The sequence below is a fragment of the Lynx canadensis genome, chromosome D3 (assembly GCF_007474595.2).
Source record: "Lynx canadensis isolate LIC74 chromosome D3, mLynCan4.pri.v2, whole genome shotgun sequence".
NCBI lineage: Eukaryota > Metazoa > Chordata > Mammalia > Carnivora > Felidae > Lynx > Lynx canadensis.
The window spans coordinates 39,768,763-39,788,515 of NC_044314.2; the positions used below are offsets into that span (position 1 = coordinate 39,768,763).

The following is a 19,753-nucleotide window of genomic DNA, read 5'->3' on the forward strand; positions in this document are numbered from 1 at the left end:
ATTATTTTTGGACTGTCTTAAAATGAAGGAAATGTAGTGATAGTTAAACTAGCAGCTAGTTTGAGGCACTCGTTTTTCATATTGAAGTGGTAATGATGTTCAAATTTTAAAAATGAATCCGTTAGTGCAATCAATGTAATTTCTTATTTTTTCTTCTAAGTAATTATAATATATTCATATACCATATTGTGCTTTTTAATGCATTTTATGTGCACTCTCATTGTGTCATTGTGAAAATCTTCCTTGACTTGCGAGTAGGTTATATTCTGATAAACTCATCGTGAGTTGAAAATATTGTTGTCAAAAATGCATTTAATATACCTAACCTCCCAGCATCATAACTTAGCCTAGCCTACCTGAAATGTGCTCAGAACCCTTACATTAGCCTACAGTTGGGCAGAATCATCTAACACAAAGCCTATTTTATAGTAAAGTGTTGGATATCTCATGAATACGGTACTGACAGTGAAAAACAGAATGGTTGTGTGGGGAAAGACTGACTGTTAAGTGTATCAGTTGTTTACTCTCAGGATCACATGGCTGACTGGGGGCTGGGGTTTGCTGTCCCTGCCCAATATCACGAGACAGTATCCTACCCTAAATCACTAGCCTGGGAAACAATCAAAATTCAAAATTCTCAGTATGGTTTGTACTGGATGCATATTGCTTTTGCACCAATGTAAAATAAAAAAAAATTATAAGTGGAACCATTGTAAGTCAGGGACCTTCTGTACTTCACTTTATTTTGAAGTCTACTGGTATAAAAGTACAATTTATATTTATTCTAGAGCCATTATTACGCCTTTAATGGGAGATGTGGGGATAGTTACATTTTATTTCTGAATGAACACACTTTGATTGTTTACCAACCACTTTTTTGAAAAAGGAGAATATTTCATGCTCTTTTCCTTTAGAAAAGTTTTCCATAGATTTTAATTGCCCTGTAAACTTGGAAACAGAAATCATATGATACATATTTTTGGATCTGAAGTTTAAGTTTTCTAAAGCTATTCATACTAAATTTTTTATATAGAATATGAGTAAATGGTACACATTTAATTAAGGGATTCCTCTCCTATTTTACATTTTGGATTAGTTTCTGATACATTTAATTATAATAATGAATGCCATGACTTTTTCAATATATTTATAAACATGGCTTATTTTTAAGAGGCCAAATGGTAAATTACTTCTGAAAAATCATTCTACTGCATCTTATTACAACTATTTCTGCAAAACTTTTAAAGATATATTTAATATCACAATATACTTTTTAAAGCTATTTTTGGTCCTGATATTAATATATCCAATTATTATATATATCCATATACTCAATTACTTTTTACATTTCAAAGAAATTATCTAAACCATTTTTAAAAATTAGAGCAAATATACATTAAGCAAGTATGTCAGTGAATGCACATACCATCTTTCATGTTATTTCTGTGATCCTTCCTGTAGAAAAGTATTAATAAAAGAACAATACAGGGCACCTGAGTGGCTCAGTCAGTTGAGCATCCGACTTCAGCTCAGGTCATGATCTCGCTGTTTGTGGGTTCAAGCCCAGCATCAAGCTCTGTGCTGACAGCGTGGAGCCTGCTTGGGATTCTGGGTTTCCCTTTCTCTCTGCCCCTCCCCTGCTTGTACTCTGTCTCTCTCTTTTAAAAATAAAAACATTTTGGGGCGCCTGGGTGGCGCAGTCGGTTAAGTGTCCGACTTCAGCCAGGTCACGATCTCACGGTCCGTGAGTTCGAGCCCCGCGTCAGGCTCTGGGCTGATGGCTCGGAGCCTGGAGCCTGTTTCTGATTCTGTGTCTCCCTCTCTCTCTGCCCCTCCCCCGTTCATGCTCTGTCTCTCTCTGTCCCAAAAATAAATAAAAAACGTTGAAAAAAAAATTAAAAAAAAAACATTTTAAAAACAAATAAAAAATAAAAGGACAATAGAGGTGCCTGGGTGGCTCAGTCGGTTGAGTGACCAACTCTTGTTTGCAGCTCAGGTCAGGATCTCACTGTTCGTGGGATTGAGCCCCATGTCAGGCTCTGTGCTGGCAGCACGGAGCCTGCTTGGGATACTTTCTCTCTCTGCCCCTCCCTCTCCCCCACTTACTCTTTCTCTCTCTGAAAATAAATAAGTAAGCTTAAAAAAAGAATAATAGTTTTATTAACAATAGTGTTAAGTAATATTCTTCCATTTTAAATAATGACCTTTACATAGAAAAAGGGTATTTTAGGGGGAGGGGGCCTAACAATATGAAAATAATTGGTGCCATCTAGTGGCAATAAATGATGCCTTCTTTTGGAGAAGTTCCTGAAACATTGATGGCTAAATCTCAAGATTTGTGATGTATGAATGGACTGGGGAGGCTTAGATGTAAATGCACCCCTCAGAAAGAGAAGGCTTAAGTTATTTACTGATTTAAGCATCATTCTCCACCTCATATTTTATCACAGCAGTAGAATTAGCTGTTTGAATTCAACCACATTTTCCAATCGTCCTAGTGCTGAGAACACAGTGGGATCTCAATAATCATTTATTGACTGGCATTTCAGCACTTTAATGGAACAATAATAATTAGTGAAATGGCAAAATATGGTCAGCAGGAGAGAGACAAAGAAAAAATCCTGTATAACTAGCCTCTCAGAAATTGAGATTTGTATTTTTTTCATCCAAAATCTTGTCTCTGCCTTCGCATTCCGAAATGCACCTACCTCCACCCACTTGTCACATCACCTGGCATTGTGTTTTGTTCTTAGCACCAATCTTTCTCTGACCTTGTTTTGTTCATTCATTTTTGTTTGTTTGTTGTCTGCCTGCATCTTGCAATACTAATGTATTGTCAGTGAGATTTTCTGCCACATTCTTCTCTGTATCCTATAAGCTCAGAATTATGCCTGGCACAAGGGAGGCACTCAATGAATACTCATTGAATGACTGAATGAATAAATGGATGAACATATGCTTTTTTGGTAATTTTGCTGTCCACATGCATGATAATGCCTGAAAGCAGGAGCATTTCAGGGACATTTTCCATACTGCGCCAGCCTGATACTTTAGTTGAATACTCATGCTGCATGCAAGAGCTGATTTCTCCCTTTCTTTCTCTTTCTCATTCTCTCTTTTTCTCCTTGATAATTCATGAGACATTTGCCATCTAGTCTTTCCTTGTAGGTGAAATGGTTAAATTCTCTATTGCTTTCTAGCAATTAAGGATTCTGATAAATATCTGAATAATACTTCTTAAATAATCTTAAATTTATATGAAATTGCCTCTTATCAACTCTCAGATAGTTCTTTGTTATGCATTTGCCATATGTGATCAGAAGCATAGAGTTTGAACATGCCTAGTTTAGAAATTGATATATCTTACATTAGTGACACTATGATTCTGATCAGTTATTGGCATTAAATAGTGGAAAGAATGTGATTCTTCACAGAAAACTATTCTCATCCCTATTTAGAAATTGGATGAAGTAAAAATTTGTAAACATGTATGTAATATGAAGCATTCCTAAAAAGAAACAAGTTTTATTAGGCATGATTATAAATACGGTATTACTAATCTGGGGTGTCCCCTCTGGGCAAAAGAATTGATCACAATTATGGATCATCTGAAGAAATCATTTAATAAAAGCATATAAAATCCACAGTAGAATTAACTGGGGATGTAAGAAAACATGCCATAGAATTAGAACTACAAACAGACAATAAAATGGTTTAAGAAAAAAATTATATACAAACTTCAGATAGAATACAATGTGGTTCTGGAGTTAAATTCAACCTTTTTTGGTTTATATAGTTCCATATCAGATATAGTTAAATGAAAGATATTTTAATGTTAAATGGAGTTTTAACTGCCTATAGTTTGCAAATACAATTAAGATGAAAATGTCACTCTACCATACCCATCAAAGTACTATAGCTGTCGCTACTGATCTTCCTTTTTGTTACTAGAAAGATCCAAACAAAACTGGAGTTTCAGGTTATTTTAATCTTTAATTTTAATTTTAATCTATTATTTGCCGTCCTCAGAAGTCCCACTGCTTTTCTATGTCAGTGCCTTTCTCTAGTGATTTTTCTATAATCTTGCTCTCCTTTCTATAATTTAGGGTATGATATGAGAAGGGTATAATGGTCTATATTGGATCATTGGCAGAGAGACCAGTTTCCAAATTGAATTCTATAAGACACAATCCCCTAATACTTTGTAGAGTTTATCAGTTTTTATTTCGCCTCATATTTTTTACTCTCAGGAAATATTTACAGCAGTCCCATATTTGGCTATTAAATCACTTTTTGACCCTTTCATGTGGAAAATTCTTAGCTTAATACAGAGGCAGTGATTCATTGCCTCATTAGACAGCCAGGTACAGAAATAGTACAAATAAGAAGCAAATTTAATCTCTGAGATAATTTTAAAGATTACTACAGTTTAAAAAATTATTCTCCTAGTTTCCACTCATCACTTCTTCATTCACACAACTAGTTTATGAGTACTGTGTTCAGGGTATTCAGTGTTGGGTGACTACAACCCTAGCCTCAATTTTAAAGATTCAATCAGCAGAAAGAGGGAAGATGTAAAAAACAAACTTGAATATAGTAACAACATTCAAATTACAAACAATAAATTGTGTCCCTGGCCCACTGACCTGATACATTAGGAATGATTAAAATAAAATAAAAACAAATTACATATTCTGTGGTCTTAATAGTGGGAAACGAATGTGTGAAAAACCTGGGAACATTTAGAAGAACTGACCAATGGACCTCATAAGCAAGAATAATTTGCCTTAATGTTAATTTTCTTGCTACCAAAAGATTTTAAATTAACATGAAAGTTTTAAAAGTTGGAAACGTGGTTTGCATAATTAATATTTTTAATAATTCTGGTAGGATTAAGCATCAGTCACATGTAATCATATTAATTAGGTTCATCATATTGCTTTTTTAAAGCGGCTTGTTCAAATCCATGCTCTCTTGAGGTATGAACATTTTTTTTTTTTTTCAAACGTTTATTTATTTTTGGGACAGAGAGAGACAGAGCATGAACGGGGGAGGGGCAAAGAGAGAGGGAGACACAGAATCGGAAACAGGCTCCAGGCTCTGAGCCATCAGCCCAGAGCCCGATGCGGGGCTCGAACTCACGGACCGCGAGATCGTGACCTGGCTGAAGTCCGACGCTTAACCGACTGCGCCACCCAGGCGCCCCGAGGTATGAACATTTTGATTTGAGGACTGGTAGCAAAAGAGTACTAATTTTATACTGGGGAACACTTCAAGTGTTTAAGCACAGACCCAGTGCAGCAATGATCGTAGGTACTTAGAAATCAGGAGAGAATAACACTATCATGTAAAGGAAAGACGTAGCATGGGTATAAGTAACTCCCAAATATAAATTTAATGTGTTTTGAATGTTTGCTCAGAGCATGATCCATTAAACAAGGCAGAAGCCTCTCTTCTTTTTGCATCTCTCCAACATCATGTTACATCTTGCAGATATGTCCCAGAATTTCTACTAACAGTTCGTTAAAGGACTATACATGAAGTTTGAATAGGCTTTTTTCTCCCCAACTACCTAGAGGCATCTATTAAAATCACTTGGCCATAATCTACCTCAGTTTTTCTATGCATTGTTTTTTTTTTTTTACATGGTTTTGATAATACTCTATGAACACGCGTTGGATGTTATGATTTTTCCAAGTAACATTAATTTCCTGGTGGGGCTGCCACTTTTGAAATACCTTTCCCTCACTGCAGAGTAATAGCATAAATATATGTTTTTCTCTTTTGATCAATTAAAGTAATTATAGTATGAGTTTCCAAATATCCGATTACATACTTAAGTATACCTAATTGGTTATGCTTTATTAAAACTGTAATTCATTACTGGATTCAATTTGCAGCCATTTAATGCTGAACATCTAATTGGTCTATAGTTCTGTTTTGTACTCTGTTCAAGATATTAGTGTCAGAGATTTAGTAGAGTTGTTCGAATGAACTAAGGTTTTCTTTTCTTTCTATGTTAAATAGCATAACACATTTAAGTTCCTTAAAATTTTGAGGAATTTTACTATGATACTATCAAGATATGTGAAGAGTTAGAGATTTTACTTCAGTTGCAAACTAACAAGTTAGCCTGCCATAGTTTCACAAATGATGCAGAAGGCATGAAACTTCTAGATGAGAAGCAAAGATTTTTTTACTTGCTACACAGCAGCAGTGTGAGCTTCATGTTTGAATAGGTTCACCTTGGCTCCAAGTCTCATGGGATAATGGGAAAGTGGTCCAGGTGGATGCTGCATACACAAGGAATCTTTATCACAGCTGATGAACTTGGAATGTAGGAAAGCCCCAGTTTTATAAGGGAGCTTCTAACAAACGTGTCCAGCCTTTGCCCCAGAGGAAGGCATTCCATTTGCCATGCAGACAATCTTGAAAAGGCGGTTCTGGATAAAAACTGTCAGAAGAAGTACACAAATAAACATGATGGTGAGTGCCCCCCAGTACATATTATCTGAGCTTAACTCTTTTCTGGAGAAAAACATTTTAAAATTTATTCAGTCCATTTTTTTGCTTTTTGCATGATTAATATTTTCTAATTCTTGAGCCAATATTTGAAAGTTATATTTTTCTAGAAAAAAATCATTTTAATGAGGTTTTCAAATTTATTAAGTTGTTTGAAATATGTATTTTTTTCATTTCTTCTGCTTCTGTAGTTATGTTCTTTTCTCATGCATTAGGCTTTTCTTTTTTTTTCTTTTCCTTGATTGACCTTGTTAAATTTTTGCCTTATGATTGTTTTCCCACCCAAATTCTGATTTATTCATGATGATTAATTATTTTTGTTCTCCAAATCATTAATTTTAGCTTTTTTCTTTGTTACTCTTTTTGATTGATTTTTGTAATTTTGTTTCTTTTTCTTTTCTAGCAAGTTGAATTGAATACTTTAGTGTTTTCTTTCTCACTTGCAGTGAAGAACAAACTTGAAAAATGATCAAGTATTTCCTGAATGCAATTATGGCAATTTTAATATATTGTGCTCCTTGACATTGGTCTTGGCAATGATTTTTTTGCATATGAACACCAAAAGCACAGGAAACAAATGCAAAAATAAGCTAGGACTACATCAAACTGATAAGCTTCTCCACAGCAAAAGAAATAATACATAAATTGAAAAGACAGCCTACTAAATATGAGAAAATATTTGCAAAGTATATCTCTGATATGGGATTAATATCCAAAACACATAAGTAACTCATATAACTCAGTGGCAACAAACAAACAAAATAATAAATAAAGAAAAAACAGAAGTAATCCAATTAAAAATGGGCAAAGGACCTGAGTAGACATCTTCCCAAAGAAGTATATAGATAGTCAACAGATAAATGAAAATGTGCTCAACATCACTAAACATCAGGGAAATGCAAGTTAAAACCACAGTGAGATGTCATCTCTTGCCTGTTAGGATGTCATTTATAAAAATTACGAGAGATAGCAAGTATTGGTAAGGAGGTAGAGAGAAGGGAACCCTATATATTATTAGTGGAAATGTGGAAATTAGTGGAAATTAGTGGAAATTATTAGTGGTACAGCCATTATGGAAAACATTGTGGAGATTGTTTTAAAAATTAAAAATACAAATACATTAATTCAGCAATGTCATTTCTAAGTAAATATCTGAAGGAAACAATCAGTATCTAAAAGAGATAGCTGCACTGTCATGTTTATTGCAGCATTATTCATAATAATCAACATATGGAAACAATCTGAGTGTCTGTCAATGGATGAACAGATAAAAACACGTTGTATTTATGTATCAGTGATCTAGATAGATAGATATAATGGTAACCATTCCATAGATAGTGCAATATTTTTCAGTCATGAGAAAGAATGAAATCCTGCCATTCGCAATAAGATAGATAAATCTAGGAGATATTATGCTAAGTGAAATAAGCCAGACAGAGAAATAAGCCAGCCAGATATGATCTCACTTGTTTGTGGAATCTTAAAAAAGTTGAACACGGAGAATAGAATGGTGGTTATCTGGGGTCAGGGTGGGGGTAAAATGGGGGAGATGCTGGTCAAAGGCTACAAGCCTTATAAGATGAATAAATTTTGGAGATCTAATGTATTGAATGGTAACTAGAGGTAATAGTACTGAATTATATACTTGAAATCAGCTAAGAGAGTAGATCTTAAGCATTCTTACCATGTATACACACAAAAAGGTAATTACATGAGATGATGGTTGTTTTAATCAACCTGATGATGGTAATCATTTCACTATGTATGCATATATCAAATCATCACATTGCTCATTTTAAATATATACAGGTTTATTTATCAATTAAACATTAACAGAGCTAGGGAAAAATAAAATTCTGTTAAAAGCTTTTGTTTAATCTGCATGGGTCCATCAGGCAAGATCACTGCAACTTTTGCTTCACAGATTATTTATGAGCAAATAAATTAAATGAAATGTTTAGTTCAATGTGAATTAATTTGTGGATTTTGCTTTATATATTTTCTAGATTATGTTATTCAGTGCATAGAGACTCACAATTATTAAATGACCATTTTGTTATTTTTTAATATAATGATATCTTTCTCTTATGTATCGCTATGCAGTTAATATTCTCAACACCTCTTTTTGTTAGACCAACTTAATTTTGCATTTTATTATTAAGTATTCTGACTTATGTTTTAGATGTTCATTTGTAATATTTATAGAGCAATATTTACGATAATTTTTGCTTTTCAATCCATTCTGCTTTAGTAATTTAATTTATATGACAGTTTTATTGGTTCTTGCTTCTGCCATCTTGCTTAATGTTTTCTGTGGTGATACTACCTTTCTCCTTTTGTCATTATTACTTTTTTGGCATATTGACTATTGTGGTTTGATTTTATTGCTTTTAATATAAAATGGAAACATTCTACTTTTAATTATATCACTGTTTCAAAATTCCATCTAAATGTGCTCATATATTAGTAATGCAGATAAACAGGGAAAAAGCTAAGAATGTAGGTCCGGGGATATATCATGAAGACCGACTTGAAAAGTTTACACTTAATTTGTAAAGCAGTAGGAGGCATGGGGAATTTTCCAGGAATACAGTGTGCTCAGAGATAGGCTATAGGAAGATCAATTAAACAGCATTATATAAGATGAACTGAAGTGAAATGAAAACATAAGTTACAGATATAAATTGTAAGAAAATACTTCTGCAATTAAAGAGAAGTAATGAAACACTGATGGAGCAGGAATGAGGATTATAGACTTCAGAGACTGATGTCAAATTGCATATGATACACACAAAAAAAGAACAGAATATATAGAAGGTGGGATGATACTGGTTGACTAGAAAAAATATGGTGGCATTTATATAAAAAGAACTGTTGATGACTGGCTTTGCTGAGAAGTAATCTGTCTTGGACGTGGTAGAGACTATGTAAGTGGAAGCATGTATACCTAATCACCATGTGGGATAGAGTTTGAGAGAAAGAGTAGAAATGGATTGTAGAAGATCAGTGAATCAGCTACTGTATTAATCATTGAAGCCATGGGAGCTCATGCAAGCTTTGAAGAAAAGTGTTGGAGAATATCTGAGAGCAGAACCTGGGCATGCAAGTTGTTAAATGATTATCTCTCAGCATTTTTATATTCTGCTTGGTGACCACTGGGGCTAGGGCTCTTCAGACTACATTTTTCCTTTGTTACATGCCTCTTAATTAGGTTCTGCCAGTATGGGGCACTAGAGGGAGATTAAAAGGTTGAAGGAGGAAGAAATGTGTTCGTTTCCTGCCTGCTTCCTGAGGGCTTTCTGTCATCTTGCACATCCTGTCAGCTTTATCCTAGAAATGCATATTCACCTGAAATTAGTAGTTCATGTCCATAGATGGCTATGCCTGAATACAACTTGGCTGTTAGGAAAGCATCAATGACAGAAAAAGTAGTATCAGATTGGGAAAGGCAGATTAAATGTAATAATAGTGAAAGGAGCAAGAGCATTGAAAGAAATTGGAAAAGGCAATTTTAGAATACTCTTTCAAGAGCTTTGGTAATAAAATAATTTGTATATTTCTATTTATTTTTTTGCAAATTGCAAGGCCCAGGTATATTTTCTAGCAAAGGGGAAAGAGAGAAGATTGAGGGAGAGATTGTATTATATGTTGTATTATGCAGTTTTACATAAATATTTGGTTCCCATTCCAACTGCGGATGCTTTTGAGGGAGAGAACGATATTTCACTCAAATGAGTACTTCCAGAGTCCATCAGATGTCTAGGACATAATAAGTGCTCAACATTTGTTTAGTTGAAATACAGATGAAGTGATATGGCTCCTAAAAGGGTAAGTATAAAGAGTGAGATTTATATTTCAGTTTACTTTGACAAGGATAAAGAAAACTGTTACCTTCTTCTTTCTTTTTCTTTTCTTTTCTTTTCTTTTCTTTTCTTTTCTTTTCTTTTCTTTTCTTATCCTCTTCTTTTCTTTTCTTTTCTTTTTTCTTTCAAAGTTACATATATATCAAGTGTCAGAATCTGGGTGACATTCTGAGCATCTTGAATGAAAGGTAACACTTGTTCCCAATTAATTTCACTGACCAATGGTGAAGAAACAGGTCCAAGTTAAAATTAGGTACAACAACTTCTTTTCTTGAATTAAGCACAGAATTCTTTAGAACCCAGAAAGAAGAGCTTGAAGGAAATCTTAAGACAGCTTGCAAAAGTGATAATAACAGAACTAAGTCTTGGACGGTGGTAACAAATTAGTCAAAGAAAGAATACTTCAAGTAGTAAAAACAATTGGAAAAAAAGACAGACAGGTATCAAAAAATAACCATGCATTTAGGGAATGGCGTGTATTTTACTATGCTTGAAGGTCAGATGAAGACCATACTGGTATGAGCCACATAACCAAAGTTGTGAATGTCACACTATGGAGTTTAGGTTTTAGGTCATGAATAATTTTCAAAAGAATAACAAAGCTACCATAGCAGCTGAGGAAAATTCCACTAAAATTAGCAGAGATTTCCATTGGTCTGCTGTCCACTGGTCTACCTTGGTGTGGTGCTAATGGACCAAAGTTGGATTGAGATATTATTCCTGTCAGCAGTTAGAGTTGAGAAGGACTTAAGGTGCTTATGAAACTGGGCTCAGAAGACTGTGCTGTCAAAGAGCCTTGTCTTTTTACCCCAGTGTGATGAAGTGAATGTTTCTTTTTCTTTGTATTCCGTGATGTATAGCAAGGTTGGAAATAATTGCTTACATATAATAAATTGGAGAGGAACAAGTGATTTTGGATGCAGTGATACCAACTAAGAATTTAGTCGTGAAATGATAAGGCTCTAGTAGGATGGAAGGATGAATTCCCGATAATTGTTTCTTTTTTTTAAGTTTTTATTTCGATTCCAGTTAGCTAACATACAGTGTAATATCTGGTGTACATTGTAGTGATTCAACACTTCCATACATCACCCAATGCTCATCACAAGTGCACTCTTTAATGCCTGTCACCTCTTTAACTCATCTCCCACCACCTCCCCTCTGGCCACCATCAGTTTGTTCTCTATAGTTAAGAGTGAGTTTCTTGGTTTCTCTCTCTCTCTCTCTCTCTCTCTCTCTTTCTTTGCTTATTTGTTTTGTTTCTTAAATTCCTCATATGAGTAAAAACATATGGTATCTGTCTTTCTCTGATGGACTTTCTTCACTTAGAATAATACTCTCTAGCTCCGTCCATGTCACTGCAAATGGCAGGAATTCATTTTTTATATGGCTGAGTAACATTCTATTTTATAATATTTTTATAATCTAATTATAAAATCTCATTATATTTTATAATCCTCAGATATAGGATTAGGGTTCAGTTTAGAGCCAGAAGAAGAGTTAGGGTTAGGTTTAGGGCCAGGGCAAGGGTATATGCTTATTATCCTGCAGTTCAGAGACCTCTCCAGAGAGAGAAGTTTATGGTTATGGTTATGGTTAGGGGTTAGTGGTTATAGGTTAGGGGTTAGGGTTTCAGTTAGGATTAGGTTTAGAGCTAGGGTTAGGAATTTCAGATGATTTTTTGAGTTAATATAGGCAGAACTTAATGACTATTTGGCTAGATGGTGAGAAAAATAATTTAAATATGTATCAAGTTCTGACTCTGACAACAGAATGGTGATGTCAGCATCCAAAAATATGGACTGAGGAATGGTTTGGAAACTAGATTAGTCAAATTTGAGATATAGGAGCTACATGGAATCCAATGTCAGTGAATGTAAGAATCTGGAACTAAAGGAACAAGAGTTTGAACAAAGATATAGTTGTATAAGCTATAAGCATATACATTGCATCAGAAGCTTCAGGAAATATTTAGTAATGCTAAGAATATTGAGAAGAAAGATGAAGACACACTCCTGGTTGGATGATTATGATATGGAAAAAGTAGCAAGAATAGAAGAAGCAAGGGCAGAGGCTATAGTCAGAAAGAGAGATATAAGAGTTTATATCTGTGGTGCCATTCTAGATGATAACAAAGTCAGAAGGGTGTCCATGGGTATGAATTGTTAATGGGACGTAGAATTGAAGTTAACTAGATTTGAGTAAGTCCATAAACTCTAAGATTAAAGTGTTGGATAAGTTATCCAGATAGATATTGAAGTAAAACAGAATGAGGATGGAACATAGGAAAGACAGGAAGAGAAGACTGAGTCCCACAGGCCAAAGTTCTTTCCCTAGTGTGAGAAAATGACTAGAAAATCATTAAATGACAGTGCAAAAGGGTGAAGGAAGGTTTATATTCTTAAGGGTATAAGATTATATTCTTTATGACAAATGATTATGTTCTGTTATAAAAATTTTTTTTAACATTTATTTATTTTTGAGAGACAGAGAACGAGCAGGGGAGGAACAGAGAGAGAGGGAGACACAGATTCTGAAGCAGGCTCCAGGCTCTGAGCTGTCAGCACAGAGACCAACACGGGGCTCGAACCCACAAACCATGAGATCATGACCTGAACTAAAGTCAGTTGCTTAACCGACTGAGCCACCCAGGCGCCCCCAAATGATTATGTTCTTTAATCAGTATAAAACTCAAAGAGTATTTTTACATGAGCATGGAGAAATAATGGTTTGAAAGCAATAATGGAGACCTAGGATTATGCTAGTTTCAACTAGACCCTGTGATATGTAAGGCCTTGTGAAATTAATATTCTTTAATTCAGTCCCAGGTTTAGTTAATGCAAACAGTTTTATTCAGTGTTATGTAATGAGAATGAAATGCAATCTGAACTTGTTTACCAATGAGTAGCACTTCCAGAGTTCACTTTGGAAATGTTTAAGCTGGGATAATGGTTAGGTGCAATTAATAAGTGTATATTGAGTGCCTATTACTTAAAATACGCTAGTCTAGATGCTGAGGGTTACTGGAATAAAGGATAGTCTTCAACTCTGAGAATTTTACTATACAGAGGAAGGAATCATAGCTTTATTTTAACAGGTTTTGATAATTAGAGACAGAATCAAAGGAACAGAGAGAGACTGTTAAAATACAACCTGTATATATTGTCACCTTTCTATACTTACCAAAATGTTTTCAAAGAGAGAAAGTGAATTGCCAAGACCACTAAGACTTGATATGGTATTGCTTCACCTATAGCATCAATAAGGCATCAACAAGAATACATTATATCTTATAAATTATTATAAATACAATTGTATATTAGTGCCTATAATCAAGAATATTTGTGAAAGTGTCACTTATAAAATGACTAAGCAATGCTGAATAGCATAACACATAATTAGTTTTATTTTGGTTGTACATATAATTAAAAGAGCCTCCAACTTCCCTGTCCATTTTCTTTTAAATTGTATGAATTTTACTTCAGTTGTTACCTTCAGGAAGGTCACCTCACCTTGCTTTCAGAAAAAAAAGAAGAATTCGATATTGCATAAATTAGGTATCTACAGGGTTGTAATATTCATAAGAATAGATCTTAGCCTAAAGTACCGCACCACAGCCTGGAAATTTTTTTCAGTTACTAAGAGTTTCTCATCTGTCTCTGTTTCTCTGAGTTTTTCAGGAGAGATAAAGATGATAGAGATATATAAGATATATATATATATATATATATATATATATATATATATATGTTTATATATAGAGATATAGATATATAGATATACATAAATACATATATATATATATAGAGAGAGAGAGAGAGAGAGAGAGACAGGAAGATAGAGGATGTGGGACAAGGGAGTGTGGAAGAAAGAGAATGAGACTAGCTATCACTCTGTCTTTAATGAGTTATTAGTAGCTTTCTGTGTTAAGTATCAGCACCATGAACTCTCTCTTAAATTTAGGTGGTGTTCTGACAAATATCACAGACGTGAGTTGCACAGTGTCCTGTGGGGAGCATTGTTAACATTACCCAAATAGCCCTCCCACTGTCTGATTTATTTGCTTTTAGAAAACATGTGTACCTGACCTCCTGAGGGAGCTGCATATCTCAAATTTGGGTGCCATGATAATAATAACAGTTTGAGAGAAAATGAAATAGGCTATAAAGAGAAAGGAAATGGAATAGATAAACTAGTGTACAGTGTCATGTTCATTTTCAGTACCATATAAAATAATGAAAATGTTTTTCAATAACCTTTGTTGATTTTTATAATGTGAAACACCCTTTATGGAAAAAGACAATGAACAAAATAAAAAAAAAATTAGTAAAAGTATTTTTAGCTTTTGGCTCAAATTTATGCATTCTTTTCCATAAATTTAGATTAGAGTTGAATTCGGAAATAGAACAGCTTTAAGTTAAATGTGTTAATTTCCAACTTTGGCAACTCTTAAGTTGCTCTTTCAGGGTTCAAGTACAAGCATTATCTCATTGACGGAGCATTCCAGTGTGATAGGCAACAAAGGTGTGTTTTGTTTTGTTTTTTAATTTTACAATTACATTTGGGGAACTTAAATATAGAGACATTAAACAAGACTTTCTCATGATCACCTAGCTTTAAGGAGTTTAAAATGGTTACCCTAGTTTCTAGTACCCTTCCTCCCAAATACACGGAAAGCCCTCAGTAAACAGTAAAGCAGTAGGATATCATTACTATTTATCACTAGTGCTGGGTAGCCTTACACTGGTCATTGTTCTTTGGGTACCAGGATCAAACAAGTAAAGTTAAAATTCAATTGTGCTTTCAGTAACTTGAATAACAGTGTCTTTCTGAAGTCAAAAGGTAGGCAGAATGCAAACAAGATATGAAGGCTTTCTTTAAATAAGGTTTATGTTCACCAGGAGCTTTTGCCTCAGGCATTCAGAACATAAGTATCTCCTAATTTTAGCTCTTTCCTGTTACAACATCATAACCACTATTTGTGTGATGGAAGACAGGCAACTTGTGTATGTTGGGGAGGGGGTATTGTTAGAAGTGATGAGGTAAAAGAATATAGCACTGTAATTTGCGCCCTTAATTTAAAGACATTTGTGTGCTCAACTTTTGACATTTTGGCATGTGGTGACACTGTACCTATAATACCCAGGAGTTTAAAACAAAACAAAACTGTATAGTTAGAGGGCACAGTCCTCATAGAGTGCCCTCACTTCAGACACCATCCATAAGTTTGGGGACCCATGGGACTGCCTTCATCTCAGACCTGCTGTCTACAAATTTGGGGGTCCCCCAACCTCCCTCAGGTTCAGAAATTTTGTAGAAAGCTCACAGAACTCAGAAAGCACTTGCCTCCATCTATTTGTGGTGCTATAACAAAATACCATACACTAAGTAGCTTATGAATAACAGAAATTTACTTCTCACAGTTCTAGAAGATGAAGGTGCTAACATGGTTGGGTGAGGGAGGGCCCTCTTCTAAGCCCCAGACTTCTTTTATCTTTACATGTATCTTATATCTTTACTAGGGTTTTCCTAGGATCCTTTCCTAATAAGGGAACTAGTCCCAATCATGAGGGTTCCACTTTCATGACTTAAGCAAATCTAATGACTTAACCACCTACTGATACCACTTTTGAGTGTTAGGGTGTCAGCTATCAGTATATGGATATTTATCTCACTATAATTTTTGCCCTGACCGTGAAATTTTAGTATATATTTTAACCTATTTTAGCCTATATTTTAGCCTAAATTTAATTTTATTTACTCCTATCTCATCTTATTCTTGAAATTGTTCAGAAATGTAGGTGCTGAGGCATATATATCCAATAAATAGTTGAAAGCTAGAAATTTAAAACTTTAACTCCCTATGTATATGAAAACTCTTCAATGAATACCTATTAAAAATCCAATGACCAAATGAATGAAGTTTCCAAATAATACTAGGAAGGATAATGTATCAAATATTATCTTTATATGATGCAGTCCACTTACAGAATCTAGAGAAAAGACTTACATTGCCTTCTCTGAGCCCAATTCTTGTAGTGCAGAACATAGACAACAATTCATTCTTATAATATCTGACAGTGTATTCAAAGTGGAAAGTATCATCAGTGACTTCTTATAAAACATACAGGACAGTTTTTAGGACAAAATATCCTAAACAAACCTTGAATATGAACTAACACTATGTAACTTAGATATAGATCCTGATTCCAATGAACTCACCATACAATGGGGAAGCCAGACACAAAAATATATAATAACAATATAACATGGTAAATCTTTAATAAGTATATGCACAGAGTAGTGTTATGAGAGCCTCCAACCCAACTTGGGGAGGCCAGTGAAAGAAGGAATTTAAGATGTAACACATGATTCCTTAGAGATATATAAGAAATAGCCAAGCTTAATGAGTAGATCATAAACAAAAGAATGGTAAATTAATTTGTAAGTTTGAGAGTGACATGCTTGAGATAATCATGTCTGAGATGGCTGAATATTAAGCCTTAAAGGATTGAAATATTTTGGACATGAAAAGTAAATTGCTGCATGAGGGGCAAAGTGCGTTTGAGTAGAAGAACTGAGTATTGCTGAACTATTGGGATATCATTGATAGTAAATGAAAGACATGACCAAGAGTAAGTGAAAAGGATCTAAAGTAAAAGGAAAGAGACACTGAGGTTACAGCTGATGTTTGAGAACAAGTATTTACAAGGGACACCAATCTGCAGGTGTGAAAGATATCCTCTGTACCCAGTTTCTCCAGGATGAAAGTATGAAAGGAAATTTTGTAGTATTTTTTTCAGTTCTAGAATGTTTTCGTAGGGAGCCAGCTTTGCTTACTCTTGTATCACATGTCTACCTCAGAAATGCACAAGCTCTCAAGTTTGGATCATATTTAGAATTATAAGCTTTCTTCATTGACTGATTTTGTGCTAAATAATTGTACTTAGAGAAAATAATCATTGAAAATATTTACCCAGGAAACAAAATCAGAAAAAGAAAATTCTGAAATTATATATATTTGTTGTTATATAAGAGTCTTTGTTCATACACAGACTTCATTTCTCAAATTTTGCCTAGCTGCAAAGGAATTCGGTCTGTATCAATCAGGATTTAATTAGAGAAGCAGAGCCTTTAATGAGTAGTGTGAAAATAAGGGTTATTCAACCTAACACATAAGTGGGAAAAGCTTGGAATTCAAGATCTAGAAAGGGGAGTTGGAAGATTAGAGAGTCACTAACCAGTCTTGCAAAGTACTAGAATAGTGGAAAAGTCCACACTTCCCTGGAATTGTAAGAATTCAGGCAAATCCAGCTATAAAAGGGAGTCCATGGAGAGGTTTATGGGAAGCTGCTGCTTCTGAGTATCAGCTACTTTTGTAGGTCTACAGCCAAGTGTCTGTTGGTTGGTCTAGGGCCAGCAGTCAGGAATATGGTCAGGGTGGACAGCAGAAGGGAATTAGGGTACTTATCCACTGTATCCACTGGGCAAGTTTGCATCTGTCTGTCACCATATGTGACCATGGTGATGATCCAAGATTATGGCCAATGCTTCATTTATGCCTTCCAAGTCCCATACAAATGTTACATATCTTCCTCTTTGGCCAACTCAAAAGTGGAACCAAATGGAGAAAGGGTTTCTGGGAGATGTAGTTCCCAACTTAAGCAAGTTAGTAATAACATAATCCAGTATAGTCTGTCCCTTGTAAGCTTGATAATTGATATACATACATACTCTTTGAAAGTATAGTTAAAATACTGTATTGCATACTTGAAATTGGATAAGAGAGTAGATCCTAAGTGTTTCACTCCCCCACCCTCCACACACATACATACAAAATGCTAACAGTGAAGTGATAGCTGTATTAATTAACTTGATTGTGGTAATCATTTCACAGTGTATATGTATATTGAATTGTCACATTGTACACCTTAAAAACATCATGTCATGTAACTTAAATATATACATCTTTTATTTGTCAGTAATACATCAATAAAGCAAGAAAAAGTATATTTAACTTACAGATAAAGTCAGTTACAGAAATGGTTTAAGATGGCAACATAGGAACATCCTGAGTTCACCTCTTTCCATGGAGACAACAAAGCTACACCTACATGTGGAAAATTCCCTCTGGAAAAAAAAACAAAAACAAAACCCTGAAAACTACCTGAATAAGCTCCTGCACAACAGAGAATGAAAGGGCCACGTTGAAACAAGTAGAAGAGGCAGAGACATGGTCTCTACCATTCCCCATTCCCCATTCCACATCCAGTGTGGTGACCTGACCCACAGTCAGGAGGGATCTCACAGATACCTAACTTCTACCTGAGGAGCAAGGACACCCCACACATCAGACACCCCAACCCTTAGGACCTGCCTTGGAGAGACAAGCCCCCAAATGCCTAGCTTTGAAAAACAACACGGTGTATGCCTGTGAAAGCTATAGGGCTATAGAGAGAGAGATTCTACTCTTAAAGGGTTTGCTCATAGACTCATTCACTCACTCCAGGATCTAGTACAGAAGCAACCGTCTGAAAAGAGTCTGGATTGTAAGTGAGGGAGATTCATTTGCTATCCTTGCGGCATCTCCTGTAAGAGCAGGAGCCTACTGAAACTATCTGTGGAGTTAGAGACACTAGTGAGCACCATTTCTGGCATATTTCTTATACCCTTCCTTTTACCCTAATAGCAGTATTTTTTTTTTTAATTTACTTTTCCTCCAACCTACCTAATATCAGTGGATGCCCCCTACCCTTGTGTACCACTTCTCAGGACCCTACTAAGCCAGCAGGGTGAGTGTTCTGCTTCCACATGCTTCTCCACTGTGAGCACACCAGAGCTGGCCAGAGTGCACAGCTCACACAAGATGCCTCTGGCTTTGGTGGCCAAGGGAGATTATGTTACAGGGACCCTGTGGGTCTGAAACAATTGGAGAGAGAGTTCTTTCCAGTCTCCCACCTCCAGGCCACTGCACAGACAAGGGACTGAAACATACCCCCAGTCTTCCTATGAAAAAGGCCCATCTACTTTACCTGGAGTTTCAACCTGAGGGACAGGCTTCAGGCTACCACACATTCAGAAGCTATGAAAGTGCTCTCAGAGAATGTAGGCCAGGGCTCTTACTTGGCCTTGCCACAGCTCATTGGTACATCCCAGAAAGGAGCTCATATACCCATCTGGAGCCCTGAATGTTGCAACTGTCAGTAATGGAACACTTCCAGATCACTTGGTCTTAGAAGCAGCAGTGTCCATGGTTTTTGTGGTTCCACAAGACTGTGTATATTTGCATAGCTTAAAAGCTACTACCTGAGGGTATAGCTTTCAGTCACCCTGAAACTAGGTGTTGACTGAGATCCCTCCCTCTGGAA

General features: G+C 35.3%; 1 protein-coding gene across 1 annotated transcript in view; it reads left to right on the forward strand.

Moving 5' to 3' along the window:
• CCDC178 (coiled-coil domain containing 178) overlaps positions 1 to 19,753 on the forward strand; it is a 368,290-nt gene that overhangs the window by 156,959 nt on the left and 191,578 nt on the right. The gene's annotated exons all lie outside the window — the stretch shown is intronic.